At 41.3% G+C, this 11,010-nt stretch overlaps 1 long non-coding RNA gene across 1 annotated transcript in view; it reads right to left on the bottom strand.

The window, feature by feature from the left end:
* Positions 1-11,010, bottom strand: part of LOC142046667 (uncharacterized) — a 493,183-nt gene that overhangs the window by 373,011 nt on the left and 109,162 nt on the right. The window lies entirely within an intron of this gene.

Genomic DNA, 11,010 nt, shown 5'->3' with positions numbered 1-11,010 from the left:
ATTCGTTGTCCCCCGGAATCACTTGGTGTTCTAGCCCTGTGGATCCTCCCCTTAGGCTGGGGGGAGGTCCTTTAGAAGTGGGCAAGCTTCGCCCGCCCACCCCTGGGATGCCAATAGGCTAACATACCTGTTTCTCAGTACTTTACTGTAGCCATCTGGCCTTGCCCCATCACATCATATGAATTGCTTTCTCAATCCAAGATTTCCCTCTGATTCTCCCAGCATCAGGACCAAAGAGTCAAGCTCAAAATAAACCTTTTTTTATTTTCTTTTCACAGTTACCTGCCCTGAACTCTAAATGTGACTTTTTTTTCTTTAAAATTTGGCAAGAAAGACAGCAGTGATATGATCCAGATGGAAATATAGGACAATGGTTCCTTCCAGCTTTGCTACATCCTCATCAGCTCCTTCCTTTAAGATTTGGAGGGTATGGCTCACGGGAATGGTTGTAGGATGAAGAGCTTTTCATCTTTAAGTTGCTGGTTGAAGTCCAGCATATTGCTTGCTAACAGCAGCAAGGAAAAATCATTACCATTTTGAAAGCTGTTCAGTGGCCTATGTAAAATGAGTTCCTGGTGTGAAGGTATTCATATCACAGAAACCTCTGCTATAATTAGTAGTCTTATTGAAAATCTCAGCAAAGAGGCTAGGCGCTGAAAATAAAACTACTTTCTCACCCTTAGAATTGGTATGTCTGTGGTCAGATTTGAGACACACTGGAAAGACAGTGCAGCAAAGTTTGCACTGCCGGTGCCCAAGCTGTTCCTTTTCTAGTGATAGAGAATGTCAGTTTCTGAAGCAATCTGACTTCTTTCCTCTGCACTATATCCAGTGGTGCAAGCAAAATCATTTTCTTACTGGTAAAGGGGGGCCACCAGCTAAGAGCAGACACATGGTCTCCCCACAGGATCCTCCATGTGACTCCTTCCCAGCCCCCCCACCATTGATCTCCCTGTCCCCTCTCCATGATCCATCCCATGTTACCGGGGAGAGTGGAGGGGGCGGGCTCTGTTCTCCTCCTGCTGTGCCAGAGACTTTGGAACCGCTGGGCAGCCCCACGCTGGCAGCTCCTCTTGCACTGCTTTCCTGCCCCAGCCCAGTCCCCTCCCCTTCCATGGAGCTGTGTCTCCTTCTCTGTCTGTACGGCAGCAGCCCTGCTGGAGAACAGGGTTGAGGGGGCAGGGCTGGGGGCGGTACAGCTGCTGGAGGAGCTGCTGGTGTTCCCTCCCAGCAGGGAAAGGAGCAGAATCCCCTACTGCCCCAGCCCCACTCCTTGCCCTGCCATGCAGCTACTCCGTCTGTACAGCAGCAGCCCCGCCAGAGGACAGGGCTGGGGGGGCGGGGCTGCTGCTGTACAGACGGAGTAGCTGCATGGCAGGGCAAGGAGTGGGGCTGGGGGCAGTAGAGCTGTGCCAGAGGAGCTGCCAGCATGGGGCCACCGACTCCTCCTGTGTTTTTCTTGTACGGCATACTGATTATAATTTTTTTGCTGGTACTGCTGGACTTGCACTACTGACTATATCCATGATTATTTTACTTAGAAACACCCATTAGCACTGAACTAAAGGCCTCAATATGCTCAAGATTCCATATTTTTCCTTCTAAGAAAGAATTTCTGTTGAACATGGTTGAATAGTCCACATTTTATCATTAACATTAAAAGAAATGAGTCCTGTGAGCAAGCCCTCCCATTTTTTACACTTTTTCCTTGTTGACCTTCTCATTTACTATGTGGTCTCCAGCTCTTAGGCAGGAAATGTCCAGAATTCAAGTGGCTTTTGGATGGAAACGCTATTGTCCAGAATTCAGGATAATTTTGGGAAAAAACTCTCCATCCCACTCTCAGCATCATTATAAGTATTTCTAGAAATGAAGTCTGACACATGGTATGAAGATTTGTTTTATCATAGGGTGACTAATTCGTCACACTGACAATGAGGTTTTGCCCACACACTAGTACAGAAGAACATCCCTCTCTCTGCCTAGATTCAAAACAATGGGTGCCCTTTCTCTTGTCTTTTAGACTGCCTAAAGGGTGCCCTGTTTATTTGAATCCACTGACTTTGGCTGAGAGTGCATGTTATTTCACATATGCCTGGTGTACTATAATGACATAAAGATGTGTTCTGAAGCTCAGTTATTCATGGTTTACTTTAATATCCAAAACGCTTTGACTGCATTACTGTGATGTAGTGCATTGAACTCATTTTCAGTTTAGACTGTAAACTCTTTGGGGCAGGGACATGTTATTTGTTTGGGATTGGTTTAGCTATTGTCTAATGCAGGGATGTTCAGACTGGGACTTGAGAGCTGCAAGTGGCTCTTTAACTTGTCTTTTTGCAGCACATGATATTTAAACACTGTGTGATTTAATTATTAACCAATCAGGATGATGTTACTATGTTATCAACCAATTGAAGTCAATAAAATGATCAGACTTGGTCAGTCATTTTGCTTTGAGACTATATATAGAGATATAGATATAGCTATATATAGTAAATGAAACTCTGTCATGGCTCTTTGGGTAATGTTGATCACTAATTTGGCTCCTGATCTATTGAGGCCTGAGTATCACTAGTCTAACACCATGTGCACTAAAGCTAGTTTATAAATTATAATGATTAATAAGCAAAATCTCAGATGGCTCAGAGAAAGTTTCTCTTTTATGCTACCGTAACCCATGAAGCACCTTGCATTTTCATGACAAATAGGGGGGAAGAAAGATTTGTGACTGTCTTGATATAAGGCTAGTGCAACTTTCTGGTCTCTAAGAGCACAAACTCAGGTCTTAAGCCTTCACCTGTCTTGGAACTGACTCTTGCAATTCTCCCACTATTAGCTGGAGACCCAATATACTATCATATGCATACCCCCACCTGCTTATTACCGAGTAGGTGTGACTGAGTTTCAGGCATCTATGTTTCCTTCCTTAGGAAACCTGAGACCAATGATATTGACCAATAGCTTTCTTAAAACCAAAACATTGTTGTTGTTGTTAAGTAGTTGAAACAAAGCACTGGAGTAAAAAGGATTGTAAAACAACAAACAGATTACCTATACATTTAGTCTTGTCTATGTTTACACTGCGCTACAGATTACGTTAGGTAGTTCTTTTTCTGTAATTTCAGGAGAAAGCCTAATTCACATTCTCTTTAAAAAGCAAAATCATCATATGACTCCACTTAGTTACTACAGGCAGTGTGGCCTCTTGGTCATATTCTTCTGGCTCCAGCCTTCTTTACTAGAAGAGTCTGTTTGACAAAGAAGAGAGGCCCTCAAATTCCAGAAGAAATCCATGGTAATATTGCTCTATCATTTTATTTATTCCATGGCCAGTTGTGACTTCTGCTGGTGTCTCAAGTCTTGTCTGCACTTGAAAGGTAAGTGGGATTAAGATAAGATGTGAATTTAAAACCCAATGGCTATTCCTGAATAACTCTATGTTGTACAAACTCATTCCAGAATAAGAGTTTCTTGTTCTTGTTTAGCTTAACACAAAATGGATAACTATTCCTGAATAACTCCATGTGTAGACAAGCCCTGTTTATTGTTGCTCAGCTAGCACATCCAACAGGGCCTAAAAAAGGAGGCCTCCATGATGACTGCTCCATTGTTTTGAGTGGTTAGACTAATTTGGTTTTACTCGATTGCAATCATTGATCATGTCTCCCCTGTAGATGAAGGTGTTGAACCTGTCTGAATATAGCATCACCTGAGCCCTCTTAGTTAATCTAACATACAACTTTAGAGGTCAAACACATAAATCACATTTTGGATACTACTGAAATATGCAGTTAATACAGATACTTCTGGTCATATTTCATCAGACTAATAAATAAATGTCTACCACTTAGGGTCATGTAGCACAGAACCTTGGGTCTCCTACTCTATCCTTTTGGATGGGGTTGTTTCTGTGTTTTTAAAAGCATTGACTCCTCTCTTAGGCTTCATCTTTGAGAAGGGCACCATAGCCAGAAAGAATAGACTGAAACTTTCATTTGTGGCTCTCAAGCTATTTTATGTACTCATTAAATAAGTTTGTTATGATAATACTCTAGGCACTGTGATTGATAGTGAGACTTTACCATTAGGTAAGATGAGGCACAGAGAGGTTAAGTTACTGTCCTCTGTCAACATAAATCTGAAAGTTGCTCATGTATTGAAGCAAACAAGGGTGCAAGGAGTCCTGGCACTTCTAGTTCCATGTTCTAACAACTAAAATAAAATTCCTTTCTAAAGAGAGAGAGAGAGAGGCCCAAGAGGCCCGAGAGTTTTTGGACGACAACCATGAAACATACTGTGACTCTCTGTACCTTGGCAGAACACTCTGCATCCCCATGTTCATCCTTATACTATAATTGCATGGTATCCAATGCAAAGTCTGTCTTGCTGGGTGTGTTTGGAAGGCTTATGTTGCACTAAGCATTGTTGTTATAGTAATGTTATAGGTTGCAATTTCATGTATGTAGTTATGAGGCTGAAAATGTGTCCTCATGGCTTAAAATGAAGAACAGGCAAAACTCTCCAGGAGCAGAGGTGCAGTTCACACTTCATCAAGGCATGTATTGGACAAACCCAACCTAGCCTCACAGAAACAAAGGACACTGGCCAAGTCAGCAACAAAGGATCTGTGAGACTCTCAAGTGAGTCACCCCCTTTCCCTTACTCAGTTTGGGACTACGATGAGATAATGCTAACATGACTCGGGAGGGGGGGCGTAAAAGCCAAGAGGGAAGAAAGAACATGATAAAAGGGAGAGACGTTTGCCATGCTTTCTCTCTCTTCCACCTCCATCTACAGACACCACCACCAAGTGACTGAAGTACTGATCGAAGGGGAGAGCATGGCTGAAGGGCAACCAGCCAGCCTGTGGTGAGAAGCATCTAAATTTGTAAGGGCACTGGAAATGTTAAGATTAATTTAGAATGTGTTTTGCTTTTATTTCATATGACCAAATCTGACTTCTTATGCTTTGACTTATAACCACTTAAAATCTACTTTTTGCAGTTAATAAATGTGTTTGTTTATTCTACCTGAAGCAGCGCATTTGGTTTGAAGCGTGTCTGAGATTCCCCTGGGGATTACAAGCCTGGTACATATCAATTTCTTTGTTAAAATGATGAACTCATATAAGCTTGCAGCATTCAGTGGGCATAACTGGACACTGCAAGACAGCAATTCCGAGGGTTGAGTCTGGGACTGGAGATATTGGCTAGTGTCATTCAGTTGCACAATTCAAGCAGCGGCTGGCCAAAAGCGCTCACTCGTGTAGTTGGGAACAGCTTACATGCTAGAGGCAGTGTGTGAACAGCCAGGGAGTCGGGGTTCTCACAGCAGCGCAGGGTAAGGCTGGCTCCCAGAGTCGAGGATTTGAGTGACCTAGCAGATCACCGGTTCAGAGAACACCAGGGGAATGTCACACATATCCCACCCACATTGCAAGAGATAAAGAAGAAATGGGAGCTGTATGTACTGTTGTGACTGAGTCCTGAGTGCTATGAACAGTTTGTCTGAAATTGGTTGTCATGACTCTCATCCATGATCTACCCATCAGGGAGCTCTTTCCCTTTGCAGGGGAGTCTAATAGAAAACAGATAATCAACAAGAAGGATTCAGGAGGCAATTCTATTTCTCTATCCAGGCTTTGGCACTGTAAGAGCTGTTGTAGGATCAGTTTCAAGTGATCACACATTTCTACCCCACTCTGTGCCTGACCTGCCAGATCCAAAGCTTATGAGATGCCTGTTCCAGGGAATAAAATAGCAGCTTGCAACCCACTGTATAATTACGAAGTGGATACAGCATCCCAAATCCAGAAAATCCCCTTTGGCATTCTTATTGAAGGTGAAAAAAATAAAAGAAAAATTATGATTGGAGAAAAGGAAGTGCCAGACAGCAGGATATTAGTTGCTAAGTATCTCGGACTGTAACTGGACCTTTCAAGTCAGTTTCCAATCCCAGTTGAGATGTCCTTTTTATCTTGAATTTGTATGGAACAGAGAGAAAGACAGATGTTACAACAGCCAACGTCTAAATAAATAGCTTCTTTATCACAGGAAGCACTAGTGTCATGTTAAGCAACTTCTCAAAAATCCATCCTCCCCACTTGGCACTTACACACAAAAGCAAACCAGTATAAAAACACCCGGTCCCCTGGCAGGCTCTACAAAACAAAAACAGACATTTTTTATATGGGAAGCATAAAAGAGGGAGAAATATAAAACAAAATAGCCAACATTCACGTCTACCTTCACATAAAGGGAGTTCACAGGGTTTCCATCTGACTTGCTTTCTTGTTGGAGGACTCTAATCCTTACAGTCTGACAACTAATGTCAGTTTGCATCAACTTAACCTATCATTATACAAAGCAATAAAATCAGAATAGAAAAAAAAAACAATTATGTAGCAAATAACGTAGTCTCAGTGTAACAAGACAAAAACTCACACAGCTACCAACGGTTCACTTTCCCCCTAGTGTTTTCCAAAAGTGGCCAGTCAGAAAAGAGCAAGAAGGCATTTCAGAATCTCTTTATCACTGCTGAAGGGACCCAGAATGCTAACTTAAAATTAACTAAAGGCTAGTCTATATTGGCAGCGCTTTAACATGGTTTGTGTGGTCACAGCGCAGCACTGGGAGAGAGCTCTCTCAGTGCTCTAAAAAAACTACCTCAACAAGAGGTGTAGCTACCAGCACTGGTGCACTGTCAACACTGGCGCTTTCCAGCGCTGAAACTTGCTGTGCTCAGTGTGGTATTTTTTCACACTCCTGAGTGAGAAAGTTGCAACACTGTAAATTGCCAGTGTAGACAAGCCCTAAGTAAACTGGTTTGTAAAAATAATAATAATAATAACTACCCTCTGAAATTTTGCCCAAATCCTTTCGTGAACCTGAAAAGAAACTTTTTTTTACAGTTTTGAAAACTGCTAGCAGAACTTTCACTACTCATTTCACACACAGCTACATATAGGCAATGAGTAGTTCTATCCAGGACTGGAAGTCCTGTAATATCTTGAGCCTGTGATTTTCAAAGTCTAAGATTCCCATTGAATTTCAGTGGGACCTAGGCATCTAATGCCATTAGGCTCTTTTGAAAATCCCAGCCAAAAGGATGTTTTGGATATGCCTACAAAGCTTTTGAGTGTGTAGTGAACTGACCCTCCAACCATTCCGAGGCACTCTCAGTATTTACATTAACCCCTCTATGCACTGAAATGTAGTATAGTCTGATTTACTGGAATAAAAAAGCAGAAATTTGATAAAATATTTGTGCTAAACATTTGGCAGCACATCTAACCTTTTGGGTTCCAGTAATGAGAGTAACTAGTATATTACTGAGAATTCTGATATCATTCTCTTTATTCCCAGGAGGGTTTTGATCTTGTATTTCAGACACATCTGTAGAATAATCACTGAAAACTGTGTTAAATTTGGTGGACTTTAGTTCCAGGTATCCATGTGCATCCCCCTTCTGTTTTATTTGGAATTCTGAGTCTTTTAAAAAAAGTTTCACACATCAGTCTCCAGCACTTCACCACAAACTATATCATGGATCTTTCTATATCGTATATTTGCTTTTTCTGATGGGCCTAGCCACCAGACAGCAAAATATTTTGACTCTAAAACCCTATGTTAGCATCAGACCCCAATAACTGAATGGATCTCAGGCATATCCTTCACCCCAGATTGGTCTCTTGGTTTCCAGGAGTACAGCCAATGAACCCGTTTCCATTGCTCACTCCTTATTCCAAACTCCACAGAACTTCCTGTGACAGAAGGAAGGAGCTTCCATCAAGTCATTATGGAAATGCAAGCCCAGAACCTTGGTGACTGGGAATGTTACTGTTAGATCACTTATTCCATCAACCACAATGGATGCTAATTACAGTGCCATGAAGCACTCTAAGAAACCACAGTGGTAACAGTGATTTCCATAAGACTTACTGTAACTGGGCCCAATCCTGATCTCATTAACTCCAATGAAAGCAGGCTCTATGGATTATCTTGAGACATGGGTTCCTATTCCATAAATGATTTGTTAAGGAATGGAATCTGACTGACTTTTAAATATCTGGATATCTGATCCCCACTCTCTGGGTAACATGCTTGTATCTGATTATGCAGATTTAATAGGCAACATGAAGATTTGTTATAGTTAGATTCTTTTATCTCCCTGCAAGGTACACAGTGTTCTCACTTCTTTTTTTAGATCCTCTGAAGATTGAACATTCTCTTTGCATGAATTATAAAATAAATTGACACGGCAGCAGTAAAGAAATGCCTTGTTGCTCTATTGCTCTACCCCTGAATGTATGCCAGAGTGCTCTCGTGGCATCCTTCTGGTCAAAGCTAAACTGCTGCTTGTTTTGTTTTCTTTATTGCTGAGGATACAGAAATATATTAAGAGTTATTGGATGGCTTGCTTGATTTTTTTCCCTTTCTATTCCAATGTTTTATTTAAATTAAACTATTTTTCCATTTAAAATTTTGTTTTTAGTTTAATTACCGTGCAGCACACTAAAGAAGGAAATCAGATTAGGCTAAGTATCAGGACAACTTTTTGACAGTACTGTATTGTTAGTCTCCTTTAACCTTAGGGGCTAGCCAGGATTTGGGGTCTTACAAGTTGTTTGGGTTAGGAGGAGACATTGATGAAGTAGTCAGGTATTTCTTTGATGGAGTCTATATAAGTTCTTATACCACACTCATCACATTAGTATCTGAGCACTTTTGAGCAGTATTTTAAGCAACATGGCTAACATCTGTCATATGCTGTTTGTTCTCTCTTGTTTGTGCTCTCATCCTCTGGTGTGTCCAGCGGAGTTTTTTTGTTTCAGTCTCTTTTTTTAATATACACGATATTGCTATGTATTTATATCAGAGAAGACAATATCAGAGACATGATGAGGTTTGTGAAAGTCCTTAGTTCCTCAGGGAGTTCATTCCACAACCTTGGACCAGCCACTGAGAAAGATCTGTGTCCTGCACAGATGAACATTACCCAACTTATAGAAGCTCCATTGATCCAGAGGACTCTTGCATAGTTGCCAACTATGATCTTTCATTGTGGTACTTCAGGTTATTATTGATGTTGCTGCATGAGAAGTTAGTGTCAGCAAAGAATCCAATAGTTCTCCTAAATTAAGGATTCAATTGACCAGTCGTGGGAGTATGCCTGCAACCAAAGGAGACTGTACCATGGCTGCAGAGTCTTTAAAATTCAAAATTAGACTGTGGACAAAACCTTTCAAGGGAAATTTGGAAACCCCACTATTGTGATATTTAAAAGCATGGTGGACAAAGCGCTGGGAAAATAAGATGCAAGGAACAATGCTGCATTGATAAGGGGATATACTAGTTACATTGCACCTTTGTTGTGCATAGATTCTTTGCAGATATGTTAAGAAGATGGGCCACTGACCGAAAGGGCATGTCTACACTAAAAAAGAGGTCAAGGATAAGTCAAGCTAATCTAGATCTAGCCATAACATTTTCTTTTGTGTAGTTGTGGGTTAACCACTAGAGCTAGACTTTGACCAACCACATTGAGGTAAAAAGGTGTTAATCAGAGTTTACAGCATGGAAAAGGCCATGGTTATTTAACCCAACCTCAACCTCTTTTCTAATGTAGACAAGCCTACAGAGTTTAGGGCTAGAGCTGTACACATCGAGGGTAGAGAGTGAAGGTTGTCGGCCTACGACCCTGTCTCAGGTATTATTTTAGCTTGATATAAGTGGAATGACACTACTAGGGTATAATATTGAAATGGATATTGCTTAGTAGGATAAATCATGTAAAGAGGCAAGTAGGAGAGCACAAATAATCAGGATATTAGGCTTTGCTATGATTAAAGGCCTGTTTTATTAGTATAAATCCTCATAAAAGTAGTCTTGCTAAAGGCTGGATTTTAGCTAAAGGATTGACGGCCCAATAAGATAACCCCACATCATAAATTCTGCACTGTCACTCTCAGAGACACACAAGTAACCACAAAGGGTACAGTACATTGCAGAGTTCTCCAATAAATGTGTTTGTCAGGGCTTTAGCAATCTGGTTGCTAGACAGTAACAAGGCAGTTAGCCTGAAATACTGTATAGGGATTATTAAGAAATAAGTGACGTAGGTTATTAATATTGATAATTTATAGGTGAGATCAAGGTGACCTGGAATGCCATGTAAGGATAGTAAGCAAATATTAATCATGTTATGGACATGGAAACTGGTCAAATATGATTATTTGATAAGTTACATAAAAATGGAGTATAAAAGATCCAGCCCATTTCCCTATTTTTCAGGTGCTCTCAGGTTCCTGGACTGGTGTCAAGGGGCCTTCTGAGGTGCTCTACTAAAGTCGTATTCATCTCTTTATTTCTTCTAAATGTTTTAACTATGCTGTTATGCCTTATTAGCTTAATGCAGTTGCTATGTATGAGGCTTTCTGCTGTTTGGTTATATTAATGAATAGACTCGAATGATTCTTATGTAAAGGGTATAATCAGGTATATATCTGTGTCATGGTATAATTCCCCACTCTGAACCTTAGCGTCCAAAAGATGGGGTACCAGCATGAATTCCTCTAAGCTCAATTACCAGCTTAGTACTTGTAGCGCTGCCACCAACCAGGAATTCCAGTGCCTGGTACACTCTGGTCCCCCCAAAACCTTCCCCGGGGAACCCCAAGACCCAGATCCTCTGGATCTTAACCTAAGGAAAGTAAACCCTTTCCCCAACCGTTGCCTCTCCCAGGTTTCCCCTCCCTGGGTTACCCTGGAAGATCACTGTGATTCAATCTCCTTGAATCTTAAACAGAGAGGAAAATTCATCTTCCTCCCTCCTTCTCTTTCCCCCTCCCAGACTCTACCTGAGAGAGAAAGTAATCCTGAAACAGAGAGAAATTAGCCTCTCTCTCCCCCTTCCCTCCTTTCTCCCCACCAATTCCCTGGTGAATCCAGACCCTGTCCCCTGGGGTCTCACCAGAATAAAAAACAATCAGGTTCTTAAACAAGAAAA

The sequence above is a fragment of the Chelonoidis abingdonii genome, chromosome 4 (genome assembly GCF_003597395.2).
Source record: "Chelonoidis abingdonii isolate Lonesome George chromosome 4, CheloAbing_2.0, whole genome shotgun sequence".
Lineage (NCBI taxonomy): Eukaryota > Metazoa > Chordata > Testudines > Testudinidae > Chelonoidis > Chelonoidis abingdonii.
The sequence above is the reverse complement of the archived record's forward strand: the minus strand, read 5'-3'. Positions and strand labels throughout refer to the sequence as shown.